Below are 18,555 nucleotides of genomic sequence, written 5' to 3' on the forward strand. Positions count from 1 at the left end.
AACTAACAATTTTTTTAAATCTTCTTTTTCTTTTTTCTTTTTTTCCTTGTTTTTATTTTGATGAATGTTTCTATTAAATACAATCTGCCCAAACACAACTTCTTCTCACTGAGGCTAACAAAACAAAGCACATCCAACACTTGTGGGCCGAACCTTTCTGAAGGTAGGAACCCCCCCACAAAGAGTTGGAAAAGTGCTCCAGAAGGGAAGGGTAAAATGTTTTGACACACCATGTGTTCTGCTTCAATTAGTTATCCAGGGAAAAACTCTGCAAGTGTGTATAGCAAAACAGACAAAACTTCAGAAGCTGTGGCTTGTTGGGGTGACTGTTGGAGACATAGAGATTAAACTGGGAATCCCACCTGGAAGACAGGTTTGAGTCCAGCTATGCAGCAGCTACTCCTATTTCATAGAACTGCAAATTTTGGCAACAGAAGCTATTGGAGGAGAGGGACTAAATGGATCTCCACGTGGAGTAACTAAGAAAACATGTGGTTTTATTTTCAAAGAACAGCTGAGATTGGGTCAGCTGGTTGTGATAAAGGAGATTTCATTGTTTCTGAACTGATATATAAGGAAGGATTATGGGGTGTTCCAAAAGTCAATGGAAAAATAACTTAGCAATTCTGAGTTCCTTTGGTACTTGTTGTAATAATATTTGTTACTGGAAATTTATTTGGTCCAAAATATAAATGTTAGCTATCATGGTTCCTTTGGTATTCAGCATTGTAAAATTAATGTGCTGGGGGTTTTTTTTGCACAGTAAACTGCACTGCTTTTGAGCAGTGAGAACACCGTGAAACAGAAGGATTAAGAGCTCACTGGGGGCACATCAAGTTTTTTGTACCATCACAGTTATATCTTCAGGCTATCATGACTATATTAATCTATTATAGCATGGGAGGGCTGTCAGAGTGAGCTCAGAAGGAACCCAGCCCACTCTTGCCAGATTGTTCCAATGCTAATTTACAGCCCAGACCTCAGGAGTTTGTTGTTCTTTGTGATAATGTGTAGGTTATGTTCTAAAGTGATAGTCACTCTGAGGGGAAAAAGTTTTGCTTTCTTGACCTGGGGTAAATCTGTTTTATTACCCCATGGTTATCCCTTTAAATTGTATCCTACTTTCTCTCCTGTTTTCTTCTCAAGTTCTCTCTCTCTACTGCTTCTTTTCCCTCCACTATTTTGTCCTCTTGCACACCAGATTCCTGAACAATAACCCACTTTTCAGAGCAGCCTAGAAATCAGAGACGTGTACTGGGATATAAAATGAATGCACAGGGGTACTGCCACTTAAAAATTCCAGGAATTTCTGCTCTGGTGCAGCTTTCTAAAAACACTGTCTATTTGTGCTTTCTAGTCCTCAGGTGAAACCTCCATTGTCACTGGCACCCCATAAGACTGCAGCTTGATTTCATGCCACATCCTCTAAGAATTACTTGGAGGTTTGTTTGTTTGTTTGTTGTTTTTGTTTTGATTTTTGTGTTTGTTTGTTTGCTTGCTTGCTTGCTTGTTTTTAACCAGGAACACTGCCTTTTCACAGGTAACCTCCTATTTGCCTCTGCCTCTGCTTTCAAGAATCTCTGAGGTGGAATCTGTCCTTGTTCCATTGGGTAAACCAGCAGACTGAAAGTGTTTTTCTGCAGTACAGGATCTTTCCTTCCTCTTTCTTAGGCATGTAGCTTTTATTGTTTTAATCCATAAAGAGGGCAGTTCTGGGCATTTCTTCAGGTCTTATCTGTAGACACTGCCATGGGTCTTACCAGCTCTTTGTTTCTCTGGACACCTTTCTTTCTGTGTCCCCTGTGTGCATGTCGTTGTGAGCCTGCAGGTCTCAGTGGGTCTCCACCAAGGTGCAAAGGCAGTGGGCAGCCCAAAGGCCCTGACTAGAAAGGCTGGCCTCTGAAAAAGGACATGAAATGCCTCATTTGCTTCTTACTCAGCACGATCTATCTTTTCTCAACTAGTGTAGGATCATCAGGAAGGTGATACCAAAGCATAAAAAAAATCTTAAAGCATGTCAAGGGAATAAGCAATTCAAGGTCAGAATTCTACTTCTTTACAGTAGAATTCTGACCTTGAAAAAACACTCCAATGTTTGAAATTATGAAAGGCTGATCCTGTGTGAAGCATCATTCATCCCCATGATTCGACCCATGAAAGACTGAGCCATCTAATGCTCTCTGTGCCCCCTATCAAGGGATGGGAACCAAAAATCTGAGAGCACCAAATAAAATAGGAGATGAATTTTTTAAACCCAATGCAAGCTGAAAACCTTAGAAAATGTAATTGTATGACATCTTAATAAAGTGCTAAATTGTGCCTTTACAAATGAGGCTCTATTCACCCAGAGGCATTAATTTTCAAACTGAAGAAAAGGAGAAAAAATTCAGAAGTAATAATCTTTGTTGCTTTATCAGTGAAATCCAGGTGAAGAACTCACTGTTTGTAGTAGCTAAATATTTGGATTTTACATGAGCCACAGGAAATGAAACAAGTCCCCTGAAAAGATTAACAATCCATTTTCTAGGGTTGATGAGTTGACAGCTCCACAGTGTTTCCCAGATCAGGTTTGAGGCAGCACAATAGTACCTTATTGAGGAGGAAGTACCACGAGCTAATGAGAGAAAATTGAAAAGTTGCTATAGTGTGTCACAAAGGAGGATTCTGTTAGACATTTCTCTTAATACAAACAAATGCACCTGCAATCTACCCAGGAATTTAAGCAAAACTCCCCTCCTCCTCCACTTTCTTCATAGCATGTATGGGTCTGAAAAGGTGTGTTTATGAGAATCGAAGAATGAGGATTGTTTGTAGTTTATTCACAGTTCAATTTTTAAAAGAATAAATACAAGTCAACATATGAGACAAGTAAAATGTGACTTAAAGCATTTCCTTAAAATTTTATCCTAAAAAGGTATGTTTCTTTAGAAATAAAACCAGACTTGAGAACAAAGGTCTTCAATTTCAATAGTATCCAGGCACGTAAATTGATCTACTGCTGTTTGTTTTGAGCCACCCTTTAAGTTATGTGTACTGCAGAGTGGGAATCACTCTTTACAACACCAAGGCTTTAGTGGGTAGAAAGGTACAACAAAGGTTCTCAGAAATGCCATTCTGAATTCTCACAAAAGTGAGTATCATAAGCCTTAGCCTATGAAACTGTATTTAAAGACTTATTTCTGCTTCTATGCATTTATTTGCCAGGACAAAAGGAAAAACAGGGGTTTCCAAGATTGTGGTGGTTGTATTTGTAATCTGAACATTTGCGTTTTCTTTGCTTATGATGCTGACCCTGTAGCTGACGGTCAGCAGGCAGCCCCAGAGGTCAGGCAGTGATTTAATGCACAAACATGAGCCCTCACAGAATCAGTTGGAGCCTTTCCTAATGCTTTTTTTTTCTTCCTTGTTTGTCAACAGTGCCACAGGAAGAAACAACAAACCTTTGCTTGTTTGGTTAGGTGTTCATAGCTCCAAACTTGGAAGATTTAAAAAATTCTCAAGTGACTCATCTCAAGTGAACAAATCAGCAAGAGGAAGAAAGTCACCCTCTCCAGAAAAATTCTACCCATGCTTAATCTCAATCCAATATGGTGTTTTGTGAGTTTGGAGGAAATTTGTCCAAACCTGGAATAATTCATGGTGCCACTAACTTTCCCAAACTTTCTCATTTTGCTAGTGTCTTCTAATTTTGGGTCCCAGCCTAGCTGTGATCAGCAGCTGAGCAGGTCTTCAGTGTTACATGGACTTTCTACGACAAGGAGGACCTCACAACCAAAACCAGACTGTGAATCAGAGCTGTAAGGGAATTAAAACAGTGGTAACAGCAGCACTTGCGTGTAGAATATCTTCCTGCAGGCAACCGTGTGGCTAAAATTTGGCTACTCAAATGCAAGGCAATAATAAAAGAGCCCAGTGATGTGCCATTGATGGTTTGGGGGATGGCAGGCCATGCCCTTGATCAGCATTTGCTGTGTAGGAAATTTGCCACGTAAGCAGCTTTGAAACAAATGGGACATTCACAATCAAGTGTGTCAGTGAAGGACCTTCCCAGCCTATTTCCAGTCACAGTGAATACTTCACCACTTTCTACTACCCAGCAATGACTGGCCACAATGTGGGAGAAATCACTCCAATGTTTATGTGGGGAAGAAAAGTATGAACACAAGATCTTCAGCCACAGGGATTCAGCTGAATGCAAACCTCCAAAATGCTTCCTCTGTTGGCCATTCGCCTTCTGTCATATCCGTCTCCCGTAGCAGGTGGGGAATCCAGTGAATGTTGGCACGACATCCTCAGAGCATGGCTGCAGTGCAGTTATAGCTGGCCATTTTAATGATTTATCTCTGAATGTGTTTCTGAGACATGTGCCACATGTCACAGCAAATTACATTGGTGTGAAGGAGGATTCAAAACATAGCTCCTTAAATGTTATGGCACCGGTCCAATTTTACTTCATTAAGCTACTGCAGTATAAAACAGGAGTAGAGCAGTTTTTCTGAGGACTATAACTACTCTGCAGTTATGCAGTGACCTGCGCAGCTACAGTACAGTGACCATCAAAAAGGACCTTCACAGTTATACAAGCTTGATTTTCATGTGCAGCACATTTCTTTTTTTTTTTTTTTTTTAATTCAGTGGTGCTAAATGAAAAGGTTGGTTCCTTTTTAGAGATGACAATGTGTAAACTTTTTCAAAGAAATGTGAGGTTTAAAACCAAATTGTCATTTCAATAGTAAGATCTGCAGTTCATACCAACACACCTTTTTTAACAGAGCAGAAAAGGATTTAAATGACAGTAAATGACAAAACAGATTAAAAATGCAATTTTTGAATGCAACTGGTAATAGACTCACCGCTAAAGTTAAGGTCTGCTAGATATGTTTACTATAGAAATTTGAATAGATTTTTCTTCACCGTCTGGCTATGAAGTCAAAGTCAGCTGCCAAAATCCAGGGCCGTATTTCACAAGGGCCTTGATGTACCCTGCAGATTTGTGCCTCTAACTCTTTGCATGCTCCCTTTCTGGTGCCAAAGTATGTGTACATTCAAAATTCAGAGTAAGAAACTTCATGTTTATGCAGTGTGGCAGTGATTCAGCAAAACATCTACATGCATGTTTAAACCTCAGCAGCCTAATTGGGGTTTAATGCACCAAAGCCAGAACAGCTTTTCCCAGGGACCCCGGCCACCGGAGCATCCACTGTAGGTCATTACCATCCTTTCCTCCCTTACAGATCATGGTGCAGATATTTTCTCTTAACACTCTTGGATAACTCATGAATGGTGTCCAGTGGCCACAGAGGGAAATATTAATGGGAGAGGGATCTGGTCCATCAGCAGGCACCTAGATTTTCTGTGCTTAATGAAGCAGCCTTCCTGATTTTGAAGCGTTTACCCTTTCCAATTGTAATGTACCCAAAGCTTTAAGGGCTAAAAGAGACAAAAACAGTTGGAATCAGCCTCTGAAAATTTGGCTCTAAACCTATATCTCCTTGTGATTTCTCCACCAGGGAAGCAGAAGAACATTTAGGCTCAATATTTTAGAGCAGAACTGCTGTGGTGATAAATCAGATAGTGATCTGAGGGTATGAGGTAAGCCCAATTACAACAGCAATGGAGCTGCCTCCCACTGGTGGCTTTAGGTCAACATTTTGGGCTAATCACCTTAGCTGGGTAAGTGCTCATAAATCAAGAGTTGCCTGGAAATTGTCTGTTTTTCTCTTCAGGCAGCTGAGATGCTCAGGGCAGTCTGTCTGCTCTTCAGAGGAGCCTCCCACTGCAGAGTGAAGGGAAGGGCTGTGGGGAGGGCAAGAAACAGGGACTTCTCATGGGCAAAAAGCACAAGGTAGCAGCTGTAACAGTGCTTTTGAAAGGAGGCCGTGGAAAGTGACATTGCTTCTCATCCAACTGTAGCTGGACTCTGAAGTCAAGGCTTCTCCCTCACCCTTCCCTCTCAGGGCAGTAAAGGGCTCTCTGCAGACAGAGATAAGAAGAGGGGAAGAGCTGATCTTTCTAGAAGACCCTTCACAACTTCTCCCATGATGGCTCTGCACAAGCAGAGATTTGTGCAGTCCAATCAACTGTGCTCTTCTCCAGCTTCCACAAGGACCACTGTGGTGATGGCCCCAAAACTGGTGGGGAAACAGGAACCCCAGCTGCACGTGGTCCCTGCATTCCTGTTGAGACAGTGATGACAGTTCCAGGAGATGTCCTGAAACAAGAACCATTTCACTCCTTCCTTTGTCTCCGATAACAAATGACAGGACAAAAGGTAAAAGCCTCAAGTTGCATGATTTAGATTTCAGGAAATATTTCTTCACAGGAGGGTTTGCCATTGGAATACACTGCCCAGGGAAGTGATGGAGTGACCATCCCTGGTGGTATTTAAAAGTCATGTAGATGTGGCACTTAAGGACATGGTTTAGTGGTGAGCTTAACACTGTTAGGTTTATGGACCTTTTCCAACCTAAATGTTCCTATGATTCCATCCACTGCACTGGGAACACACCTTATCAGCTCTTGTAAGAGGAACAAAAACCACAAGAGACATTTGTACTGTTTTTTGCAGAGATTTGTTTTCTTTTCAGACATATGTGAAACACAGTCCACAAAACAGAGGTTATAAATAGGCCGAATGTATGAGAAGTAGATTAATATGGTGTACTCCTATTTTAAATCCTGTAGGGTGACCGTGATTGAAGCAGTGTTCAAAAGAGAGGGCAACAGGAATACAGAGAAGTTTTTGGAGAATAAGCATTTTCTGCTTCATTAAGGGAAACTGTGGATCTCTGATCTCTAAAATGAGCCAGCCTTAGGAGCCCGAGCAAGGGACAGTCATTCACTATTTTTAACCACTGTGCAGGAACTGGGACACCCAGCAAAATTACTGAGAACCAGGTTCGAAACAGAAAAAAGAGACTTCTTTCTAAAACACAGCATAATTCAGCCCAAGGGTTCGTTGCCATAGGATACTGTAGAGGCCAAAAGTATAAATGGATACAAAAAATGATTAGTCAAATTTATGGAATATAGGTCCACTGGTGACTATTAAAAACAATGGTCCAGATGCAATGTCTGGCATTGGGGAGTCCCTAAACTGTTGACTGCTAGGATCTGGGATTAGAGGAGGGGAAGGAATGCTCCATACATGCCTTATTTCTTCTCTTTTCCAAAGCATCTGCCACTGGCCACTGCTGAAGACAAACATTGGGTTAAACAGATGTGTCTTCACAGCTCACAGCAGTTCCCATGTTTCTCCCAAAACAGGGAACTGGGGTTGCCTCATTTCAAGCTTCTATTTGCTTTCAAGTAAGCTCTTAAGCCATACTCAACTCACAAGTATCTGACTACCTGCCAGTCAAGCATTTAGCAACAACATTAACATCTGTCACTAACACATGGACTTTCTTTGGTGAAATGTTTTGGAATGCTTTCAGATTTTTTTCTTTTTAACCCCAGAGACTTTTTTTCCTTGCTCTAGATATCAGCTGTCCTCTTGTCTCTGGCAGAAAACTCCTTCTACCATATTTTCATGATCTCCTGCAAGATGCAGTTTGCTCACTCACATGTTGTCTATTGTTAGAGCTGCACTGATTTTCAGTTATGATTGAAAAAAGCTGCTCCAAACTTCTGGTGATCTGAATTCACTTTAAAATTAAAATTATTTTGAGTTGCTCTTAGCTTGACTTCTTGAAAGCTTAAACTAAACCACACTGTGTTTGAGCTGGTACAACTTGGTACAACCCTGCTTATCTGCTGTGCTCCTTGCATTCCTGTCCATGAAAACCTGGCTTGGGTCTGCCACATCAGTGAAGCAGACTCAAATAGATCTGCTAAGGGCATCTGTACAAGAGCTTGCGGTTTATATTGGGATAAAGGCATCAAGATCCATTCTGCCTCTGTCCAAGCCCCAAAATCTAGCTGTTGTTTCAGACAGAACTGATTTTCAGTGTTTTTTTTCTTAGTTCTCATCCCTCCAGAAATGTATACATGGCAGATAATCTGAGGCTTCCTCAAAAGCATTAAATACATTAAAATCTATGATTCCATGATTGCACACCAATCCTACTTTTGACAGTGGTGGAACACAGAAAGCCCATTACAACAATCTCTAATATGTCAGAATTTCTCCTAGTTAGCAGAGAAATCCAATTTAAAAAAAAGTTATTCTCAGCATAGGCCAGAGGAAGGTGTGTCCTTCCACAGATACCTGCATTCACCTCAGTGCTTAAGCCATGTGAACATCATTTAGTAAATCCTCCAGATGAAGAGAAACATGTCATTGAAAGACTCCACCATTCAGATGCTGTATTTGAGAGTGACTTTTGCAGCTGTTACAGATAGAAAATTAAGTGCAAAACCTCTGTAGGAAGCTTTCAGCCATGGAGGAAAAGCTATGTGGAAACAACAGCCCTCAAGCCTGTAAGCAGTACTGATACTAAGGGGAGTGGTGATTAACTGACTGTTTCAGGCTAATTAAGACAGGCACAATGTGTGCTAAACCCAGCTCCAGAGGTAAATTATCCACCTGGAGCTCAGGTATTTCTCCCCAGTGCTTCCCTGCATGAGCAAAGCCAGTGTTGCTCAGCTGTGGGCTTTGAAAATGCTGCCCAAGCTGCAGCAGAAACTGTGTTCAAAACACCACTATGAGATATTCATAGCTCAAGACACTCCAGTAAAAAGAGTTTTAGCATTAACAATCTTGAAAGCAGAATGACAGAGTCAGCAAAGGAAGACAATTTATCATACACTTCTTTGGATGGACCAATGGCCCCTCAGGAGGTTACAGCTTCTCCCCACTGATGTGGGGGGCCTGAGGGTGAGGTTAGAAATCTAACATATGGATGACTACAGCTGGTGAAACAGATGTAATGCTAACAGCTTAACTCCATTCCCAGTGATGTTAACTGGAGTTACTCAGCTGCTCTCAGTGAAATCCAGATTGGGCATGTGCCTATTATTTAGTTTATCTCCAACTAAATCCACCAATCTTTCTCTTCTCCCCCAAGTTAATATAAGAATAATACCATTGTTCACAGAGTACTAACAATGTGCCCTGCTTGGCTACTGTACAGAATGAGGCTAAGCCTAGCACTTTTCCAAGAAGTGTATGTAAAAAAATAAATAAGTAATTTTAATGCCCCCAATGGTAAGCTGGAAAAACAGCAATTCTGCCAAGCAAAAGAAGGATGAAGTTGATGCAGGAAAATAAGACAGGGACATTTAAGAGAACATAACAAGTAACAGAAAATACATAAATGACAAAGTAACTCAAAACATATGATAGCAGAAAGATATCTGTAACTATGGGGGTATTTAATTATCTTTTATTTTCTTTTGTTATTATCTTCTATTGTGTATATATTACAGGTATGCATAAATTCTAAGTCTTCATCACTTGGTGTTGAACCAGATTTGCAGTAATTGCATCTATTCATGTTTAACAAACTAAATTACAGAGATAGGAACTTTAAAAAATCTGTTTTCACACATCAGATATTTCTTCTGGTTTTCTCTGTTTTATTTTTCTGTTTCTACAGAAGAAGCAATCTCTCACAGCACACAGTAGTACTTCTGAACCCTTGTTGAGTGACTTACGTGATGACCCACAAATGCCTTCCAAATAAAGTGTATGGCAGTTGCTGTTAGATGAGTATTTGTTCCTCTGAAGAATCTGGTGTACTTTGGTCAGAGGCAGGGAATGTAGTGGATCCAGGTTATACCTACGCTAAAACTACAGGGCATTGGGATTTTAATTCAGATCAGATACGTGCTTTCAAAGTAGAATAAGTCATTCTTATTTACTGCATTTTGGCCTGCCTGACACAGTGCAGTTGCCCTTGGGTCTATGGGATCTGATGAGCATTATTCCAAAGTCACCTTAGAAGACACATATAGTCTCAATGCCAGGCTCAACAGGGGCTTGTCCCATAGCATTGGTTACTAACTTAAACACAGCCTTTCTATACTGAAAACTGGGGGAAAATGGTTTGTACTATATTTCTGTTTAGCTTCAGGGAAATGATACCTAATCTCTGTCCTAAGATATAAACATGTATCTGTTCCAGGAAGAAATCCTGAACAGGTAAGTGTGGCTTGATCTTACCTGAACAAAATTAGGCATGTTGCAAGAGAGTCATTACACAACCATGTAATCTGGAGCTTCTCTCAGCACTAAATCTCAGACTTATTTTCCACTTAACATGGAAAATATAGTGAACTGCTCCATGTTCCATTTTCATGGAAACTGGAAAATACATATGTGCTTCAGACCTGGACTGCTGTAATGTCACGACACCATGCGGTACAGTGATTATATCAGCATCTCCCCTTACTTATGAGCATGGTTTTCATTTTCATATCACACCTGGCAGCTTCTTGCCATGCTTTGATTTTCCTTGGCAGAGGGCAAGTGCAGCATGGGTGAGCTTGGTGCAGTAGCCCAGCCTCCCCTACTGCCAGGAGAAGCTCCCTGCTCGGCGGAGCACACCCCTCTCCACCCCATGGCATGGCTGTGGTTCCAGCATTTCAGCTCCCACAAAGCCATGTCTGATGCTTTACTTCTGAAAAACAAACCATAAGTCCTGAACGTTTTCTGGAAGCAATTAAAAGAGCAGATAAGTGAGAGTGATGGCAATAATTTACCAGGTCTTGTGAATGTCTTGATTATACTACAAGTCAAGGCATAGCCCAGAGTGGAAGACCTGCACATGTGTATGGTAAAATTTCTGGGAAATAACTGGAGGAGTTACTGATGTAAAATTAGCAGATTTGGATCTACCCTCACCACAATAAAGTGTCCCTTTTGACTAATGCTCACTTTGCACTGTTTAGAGGATGACCCATTCATTTCCAGCTCTTGAAGCAACACAGCATTATGGCCACCCTTCCATGCAAGGAGTAGGATGTTATATTTCTGCATCTTGGAAATTCTTGTATTTGTTTTGTCAACAAGTGGAGAAAGAATATAAAAGGTGTTTGGATTCACAGGTATATTTATTTTCACTAAACAAGAATATCAGTGTCTTATATCAGTGTTTTATATCAGTGTCTTATCAAACAAGGTCCTGTCATTGCAGGTATGCACTAAAGGAAAAAAATGTGTTCAGACAAATCTGCATCGAAAGGTTAACAAGATATAAATGATCTTAGGAGAGGTACTCTTCCCCACTGCTACAGAGATTGGCATGAAGTAAAGCAGTTGCTCCCTTTGAAGCACTGCCAGCATAAATAACTCAGAGTAAGAATTTTGGTTTTCATAACAAATGCTGAAATGCAAGAGAACTATGCATTGATGAATATACTGTATGGCTCAGTGGGACTAGACAACTCAGGTAGGTTTTAGCTACAGTATAAACAAAATACCTTCCAAATAATTTTTTTTTTATGTAAAAGGTGTCAATTATGTCAAATGATTCCATGATAATAAGAATAGAATTCAAAGGCAGATTTGTATCTTTCAAACCCATCCAGACTTTAGACTTCTTCAGCTTTAGAAGGGAAAGTTGCCACCTGCAAAAACAATTGTGGAGCACGGGAGCCCAGTTTTTCTCAGCAACCATCTGCACAGATTATTCGTTCTCCTGTCTCTTGTTCATTCTGATCTATCTCTGATTTCTACCTGAGTACCTTTGAAACAATTTTCCTCATTTTTCATTTTCACTTGGAGAGAATGAAGAGAGATAAATCAAGTAACTGTTTGACTGACTTTGCTAGCCTCCCAGAAGATACCAAATGCCAGCTTGAGAGAAATTGCACAAATTCCCAGAGAGAAAAATAAGACTGTCCAACGCTTGCAGGGTATGAGAGAGCAGATCCTTCGGCTGCAAGCATGGCTGGTGTCCACCACCACACTGGTCAGAGCACATCAGCAGAGACAGCTTTGTGCTGCTGTGATCATATGATTAACACACATAAATGCTCACTTAGAGGCAGATGCAGAGGCATTCAGGTCTGCATCCCCTTTAAGGGCCTGGTCCACATCAAAGGGAGTGCAGCATGTCTGACTCCAGTGGGGCTGGGCTGCAGGGTGCTCAGGGATGTTTACAGATGTCACCTCCGCAGGTGCTCATGAAACAGGGAAATGTCCAAAGACTTTTCATTCCTTTTTCACACAATGACCAGTCAAAAGGTACACAAATTTATTCATGCTCTTCATAGATGCCTTTCTTTGCAAAAGGAATAGGAGACCATGGTGCTATGTGGAGAATGGTACACACCCCTGACACAGACCAGCACAAGCTGCTGGTACATGTGAGCATGGCTCTGTCCAGCTCCTGGGAACAGGGCAGTTGTATTTGGATTTCCTCCAGTGCACATCTCCTAGACATCAAGATGATTTAGCAAGAACATCCCATACCCAAAGATTAAAGACCAAACTATATAAAGCCCCTGTGTGGGTGTGCAAAGCCCAAAATGCTGCAGAAGAAAGAAGTTTCTGTTGCATTTCTCTGTATGGGTGTATGTGTTGTATGAGTCTGCAAGGGCCAAACTTACAGGAAAGGGCAAATATATTTAGAACCCAACTTCAGAAAGCCCACATAAGGAATTGCACTGCATATCACAGCCCCACAAGTTGTGTCTGGGGAAGGAGAAGTATTTTTGCATGCTGTCTCACAGGCAGAGACAATAGTTGAGGCTGAAGGGAAGAGGTTATGGACAGCACACTTTCCTGAGCCCTAGCTCCTCACCATCTGCACAACCTCCTCCCTGGTGACACTTGGCAGTCCTGGCTCTGGAGTGCTATGAAGGGAGCAACTGGATCCTGCTGGATGGAATATGGCCATGTATTCCAACTGCAACACAATTCCCTCATCAAGAGTAAACTTTAGGTCCCCAAAAAACCACTTGCTCTTCTCAGTTTTTTGTTAGCTATCTGTTGGAGCTAGCCTGGTGAGGAAAAGACACTGGTATCTTCACGTTCACAGGAGAACAACGCAGAGGATTTTTTAAGTGGTACAGCAAGATTCCTATTGTTCATACATGGAGCAGCATGTGAATGAAATGAACTGAATGTATCATGGCGCCTCTTTTATTCACTTACTTGACTTTCCTCACCTATGTGCTTGTACAACTGCATCCAAACAGGTGAGTGAAATGTTTGCTGGTTCAGCCCCATCTAGTAAAGCAGGCTACTAAGCATCTATTAAAAGGCTGCACTGGAACTAAAAAAAAAGAGTCTGCTGTCAAACACAAATAACAAAGGAAAAAAAAATCTTGAAAGATAGAAGGAACAAGTTTCTACATGTACTTGTTTTCCTAGGAGTGCACCACTTGTGAATTCATATTTCTTGATGACCACTCTGCTGACAGCTCTTTTGGAAAGGTAAACAGATCATTCTGCTCCAGAACACAGGAAAATAAAGTCCGTCTTTACATTTACTCATCCTTGTTTCTAAAATTTTCAGCTGCTTACTCAGGTCTCAAGTATTTGTAGAGCCAGATGAAAAGCAGATTGATGGAACACATTTGCTCTACACAAATTTTAATTGCTGCTTTGATGGGCATATCAGAGGAGGTCAGGAGAAGTGAAATGAGCTATTACTTGGGTGGTCTCTCTCAACTGAACCTCAAGTATACAATCCCTCTTATCTCCATTGAAGTGGGGCAAGAAAGATTTACAAGGCAGCCAGGATCTGAACGAGCTGAAGCCTGGAGATCCTGACTGCTGGAAAATGCTCCCTATACCACAGTGTTAAAGTTTAACAGCAGGTCTGGTGGTGTGCTTCACATTCTCCCAGGGTAAACACATGGACAGGTTAGGCACTGCCCAAACACCCTCAGCAACTCTGCCAGATAGAAGTACCTACAGAAAAGGACCATGGAGCCAGCTGCTGTGAATCGGGGAGCTCCTCTGTTCTCAGGGGAGCTCTGCAGATTAGCACCGCTGAAGATATTGCCTAATGCTGTTCTATCTAGAATGCACTTATTTCGAGTTTAATTTCTGAAAGTTAAGTGGATGAGAAAACCCAAACAACTCACATCCCAGCTGTCTTGTTTATCAGAAGAAACAGTAACTTAGGAAAACGCAAGCATGACCTTTAACAAGGTTTAGCAGGTCTTCTTAGGATTTGGATATCACAAGGAGAACCCATCTCATAGAGCACTTCCCTGAGCCTGTTTCTCTGATCTCATTGTAAGTGCACAGAGCTGAATCACTCCCACATTGCTGCACTGTTATTGTGGTACCGGGGCAAAATTATTTGGCAGGCATTTCAAAGTGAATGCTTCAGATGGAATGACGGCAGCCGAGGAGCAGAATGCCAAGACTGAGGAAAGTGTGTGCTCTGCTATGCAGGGAAGCTTTTTTGAAAGAAATGCTAAAAAGAAGTTTGGTCAAGTTTGAACATAATTGCTATTAACTTTTACTAGAAATAAGACATCAAAGTGGTCAATACTTGATGTGCAGTATTTAAAGGATTATTCAGAGTATTAGGCACACAAGAATAAAAATTTCCTATCTGAAGAAAATAGGAGTGGTTAATTCATCAATACTATAAAGAATACGCATTCCATTGGGAAATTATATTCTAGCAATATAAATTCCTCACAGAAAAATTGCAGTGAGGCTCAGTGTATAGAAAAAACAGATATTTTGTGCTATTATAGTGGCACATTTACCTCACCAAAACTTTTTCCATTAGAAGTTGCTGTTTTCAAGGACTTTTTATAACTTGGACATCAAAATTGGCTTACAGCTATGACTTGGTAAAGAAAAGCTTCGCCTGAGATGCACTTAAAATGCCAAAGTTAAAAGAAAAAAATAGTTTGGACACCTTTGGTTGTAGAAGAGCAAGAAAATAAAATTTCTCTGGTCTTACAGCGTTTAAAAAAGTCTTTGGTCTACAAAGGCAATTTGTTAGGCAATTAGTCCAATTGCTCTAATTCCCTTCAGGATACTAAAAAATGAATGGTTGAGACACTAGACTTGAAAATTACTTTGCCATATGCAGTGACTACTTTTCATAAAAGTTATTAAACTGATCTTTTAATCTGCTTTGCACATATGTTTAAAAGTTGGATTCGATGATCCTTGAGGGTCCCTTCCAACTCAGAATATTCTGTGATTCTGTGATGCAGTGGAACTGCTCACCTGCCTATGCCATCAAGAGTGAATTTGACTTGTGGTGCAGACTGAAATGTGTTTTCTGTGCCTCCAGGAGTCTGCAAAGCAGTTGGAGTCTCTCCAGTGGACTCTCTGCAGTCTCACATGCATTCGTATGTGTTTTCCATGGCTCCCAGTGCATCCCTCAGCAGCACCCTGGGAAACCTGCTGCTTGTGCACATGGCACCAGGAATAATAATTCTGTTTCTATTTCCTAAATATAAGCAAAACAAAAGTAAGACCCTCCCTAGACCTCCAGGAAAACTAGTGTGCTGAAATATCCCACTCTGTAGTCCATCAGTATATTGAGCTAAGAATATACAATTTCTCCTGTAGCTTTTGCTTTTTTCTCTGTGTTCTTTTGAACCTCTGATAGATCTGTTGTTCCTGCAGAATGTCGTGGAAGCCTTTACTTTCTTTCTTTCCTTCCCCATGGCACTAAAACTGCTGAGTACTTCCAAGGAGACCCCACACAGTGCTGAGCACTGCCATTGCCCCCGTTATCTGTCTTACAGCCACCGAACTGCCATTTGTCACAACCTTTTTCTTCTGATTCACATAGCATGATATTCCTCCATTAATTTTCCACTGCTCTGAACACTTGTTTATTGCCCTCATAGCTCTGCCCAGGTGTTCCCGCACAAAAAGCATGGACACATGCACCACATTATGTATGCACTGCAAATCCAAGGGGAGCAGCAGCAAATGCTTTCCTCGTGGTCTGCAAATGCTCAGGAAGTTCAACATCTCTGGACAAGTCCAACTGGCTGTACATGTGCAAATCTATATTGCAGAGTATGTGCTGTAGATCCAGTGGTTTTTGGAAGCATTGCAACTAATGTAGAAGTGCTGTGTCATTGATACATGCATGTGCCATGAGTCCAACCAGCTTTTTCTGGAAACTGCACAGCCTCAAAACCATGTGGTAGAATTTCTCTGTGCACACACATCAAATTGATCTGAGGTTTCTGGGTATGCAGGAGTAGCTATGTCCTGCTTGCAATGCATAGAGAAACCTCTGAAAAACATGCAGCATTCTCAAAATCTGGCAGTACAACATAGATGAGTGAAAAATCTGAGATCCAGCATAGAGAGTAGCCCTCAATCTCCAAAGACCTGTGTATCTCCAGTTTCCAGATCTGATTTCTTTTCATTTTTCTGGTGTTGCTAGTAGCTCTGCAATATTGACGCCATCAAACTTCTGCATTTATTTGCAGCAGGGCCTCAAGTTGGCCAGGACTTGGAGGCAGATTGCCCCACTCTTTATGGAGAGTGAGTGCATCAAGCAATACCGAAAAGTTTCCACGTTCCTAAAGCAAGATTTTATTAGAATACAAACACTTAAGGCTAAAACACAGCATCTCTTTAAATTGAATTAGCTCAGAGTACTGAATGAGGTAGACTGCATGAAATGGTTTGAATGTGAATCTCCTTGTTCCCCATCACACCCTTTTCCACACCTGCTCTCTAGCCCTGCAAGTCTTAGTGGCCTCCTGGGTTTGAAGAGCCACTTCAATCACCTCTGCCTCTCAGATAAGCCTCCATCCTTTCCAGATCTTACAGGCTGCCTTACAGGTAGAAAATCCCAAGAATTATTTTGATTCCACAGAGAAACCCAGAGTCTGAACTTCCTCTTTTTCTCCAAAACGCATTGCATTACTCAGTCCTCTGCTCCCCGATTTATCCTGAAAGATGCTCCTTTCCTTTCATGTGTGAGCTAGGTAATGCATTTCAGCCAGAGGAAGGCAAGAAGTGGATCTAGAGAATGTCAAAATACAGCAAATAATCTATGTTTTCCAGTCTGAAAAAGGCTCACTTCATTAACTGAGATATCCTGATACCTGTTTTGCTTTCTGACAAAAATTATGTTAAATTTGTTGGGCAGCTGATAAAAAGCCAAGTTTATGAGGGTCTGTTAAAATTGTTCATCTGGTAAAGTTGCTAGAGTTTTAAGTATTGGCCCTTGCTTCAATAAAACAACTACTCAATTAAGGTTAATCACATTCGGTGGGCTTGAAAATCCTTATAGCTTTTCTGAATGCAGCAGCACTGCCAGGTTTTTTCTGGGTCTGCAAAAATAGGTGGAATGAAAGCAGTGGACAAACAGGAATAATCATCAGGCCCCAAAATAAGACAGAAAAGTCTGAAAGAGCAAAGGATGCATTCAGGTTGTTCCAAAAGCAAATTATTAGTAAATGGGTGGAAAAGCCCAGGTAGAATACAGCTGGGTGTATTTCCTAGGGATGTAGATCCTCTGTGTGTGGATCTGAAGAAATACTCTCACATAAGCAAATCAGTGGGGGAATGAACTGCGCAGGTCATGTGTAGTTACCTGTAATGTGCCTCTCTGCATTTACAGGTGTGGCTCAGGGGAAACTCCTTCCACATTTTGATTGTGGGCTATTCTAAGAGTTCCTCATCAGGAAAAAATATTGCACTCTTTCTAATCCCTGCCCAGACTGTGTCCTCTTTAGTGTCAGATGTGCCATTTTCTACTGTGTTTTCTCTGCCTTTTCTGGTGTCTTTTTTTCCTTGCTCTGTAAAATGCGCCAACTCACAGTTTAGGAGCAATTTAATGATCCCAAGGGCTATGAGCACAACCAGAAAAGTCCTCTTCTAGGATGAGGCCAGTGCTTAAGACACTTTTAAGCACTCTGAGTCACTCTCATTTGTCCACCTTACTTAAAGCCACTGTCAAAGGTTCCATCTCTTTTAACAAAGTTGTGGCCAGGTCATTGGAAAGGCAAGAGCAGAGGCAGTGCCAGTCAGTGGTAGCCCTTTGCTTCTAACAGTAACTGCTCAGAGTTATGTGGAATGAATCCAACATGAGACATTTTCTTCCAGAGTCCCAACATGTACGGTGATTCCACTTAAATTCATCTGCCTAAAAACCACATCTGGCTCCCTTAGGGACTCCTAGCAATGGCTTCTAAAGATTTTTGCCATATTTGGGCTCCTGTCTCTGTACCACAGCCTTTTGATAGGGGGATCCTCTTTATCTGTAAGCTTCCTGCCTTTCCTGTCATATCCTTAGCACCATCCCCTTGACACTGGTTTAGTGTAACCTTGAGTTTAATGTTAGAAATATAAAGTGAAGGATTGGGTTGAGAGGGGGCCACAAAGTTGGTCAGAAGGCTGGAGCATGTCTCCTATGAAGAGAGGCATGTTGAGAGAGGTGCCTGAGACCCCTGGCATTCATACTAGAGAAGAAAAGGCTCCAAGCAGACCTTATTGCAGCCTACCAGTGCCTACAGACATTTTAGCAGGGCTTCTTGTGACAGGACAAGATGCAATGATTTCAAACCAGAAGAACATCCATTTAGATCCGATATAAGGAAGAAGATTTTTGTAATGAGGGTGGTGAATGACTGGAACATGTTGCCTGGAGAGCTGGCGAACATTCAAGGTCAGATTGGAAGTGGCTCTGAGCAGCCTAAAGTAGTTGAAGATGT

This window comes from Melospiza georgiana, chromosome 2, assembly GCF_028018845.1.
Source record: "Melospiza georgiana isolate bMelGeo1 chromosome 2, bMelGeo1.pri, whole genome shotgun sequence".
Classification (NCBI taxonomy): domain Eukaryota; kingdom Metazoa; phylum Chordata; class Aves; order Passeriformes; family Passerellidae; genus Melospiza; species Melospiza georgiana.